General features: G+C 41.3%; 1 pseudogene; it reads right to left on the bottom strand.

Moving 5' to 3' along the window:
* Positions 1 to 771: 771 nt before the first annotated feature.
* Positions 772 to 972, bottom strand: LOC139241144 (U2 spliceosomal RNA; annotated as a pseudogene).
* Between the last annotated feature and the right edge of the window lie 259 nt (positions 973 to 1231).

Below are 1231 nucleotides of genomic sequence, written 5' to 3'. Positions count from 1 at the left end.
ACGACAGAGACTAGACCTTAAGCTGGGAGCTTAAAGCAGGACACCAGTGGCAGAGACTGATCACCTCTGTTAACGGGTAATACGAGCACAGGTAGTGAGGCTCAAGTGTTATTTTATACATTGTTTGTACTTTAATTCTACTTTTGGTAATAATGTTTATTTGGCTTAAACGTACCGTTTGTTGACGACTTTCTTTCAATTCTCGAATCCCAACAAATTGTTGCGACTATAGTGATTAAATACCCACCGAGTAAACTGTCTACAAACCTACAGTGAGTTTTGGGCAACACATATACATTTGATTATTGCTTTTTATGAAGTTTTTAATCCAAGCTGTGATTAAAGTGAAGCCCATGTTTATCTGAGTAGATGTACCGTCTTGTTATGTTTCAGGACAGAAAGCAGAGTAACGGTAAACGGTTGCTGTTCAGACTGGGGGGAGGTATACAGTGGTGTCCAAGGGGTTGCTGTTGGGACCACTGCTCTTTCAATGTATATTAATGAGCTGGACCTGGGTATATAGGGCATCATTTTATCGTTTGCAGATGGTACTGTTGGAGCGGATTTTTGGACATAATAAAGCCTATTGGGACACTTGACTAGTATACCAAACATTTGTTCTCCTCGAATGAATTTTGTAAGAGACAATACTGATTTTTTTTTTTAATCGTAGCCAATCTTTCCAATTCTTTGTCAGATCACAAACGCCAGAGGTCACATTGCACACATCAAGGATCACTCTGCGCCAATGCTCTTAGCCAAAAGGCCTAGAGCCCAAGCACCGTTCCTGGAAGTACTGCAATACCAGGTTCGTGCCATGGAGGTGGATGGGTCAGCAACCCCACACACCTCCTATTTCCAAAAAGCATAGGAGAACCACCTTCCTGATCCAGGGAGAACCACGTTGGGGTCATGGTTACTCCCCTGTCAGGTCAGTTACGCATGATCTTAGCCAAAAGGCCGAGAAGCGATACTGATTTTTTTTTTATTTCAAAATATACTTTATTCATAAAAAGAATCTGTACAGTACATTCAATGGCATTTCATTACATTTCGCTGCGGTCAGCAATCCCATACAATACATCTGGGTGCTGACGGCAGTTCCGTTTGTTACATTTCTTGTTTTTCTGTTCAACTGCGATTCAGTACAATAAACAGGGTACATTGTGGTACATTTACACAAATTACATTTCATGTGTTACAATACAGTGCCCGGAATGGGTGACGGTAC

The sequence above is a fragment of the Pristiophorus japonicus genome, chromosome Y (assembly GCF_044704955.1).
Source record: "Pristiophorus japonicus isolate sPriJap1 chromosome Y, sPriJap1.hap1, whole genome shotgun sequence".
NCBI lineage: Eukaryota > Metazoa > Chordata > Chondrichthyes > Pristiophoridae > Pristiophorus > Pristiophorus japonicus.
This window is presented reverse-complemented; position numbering and strand designations above follow the sequence as displayed.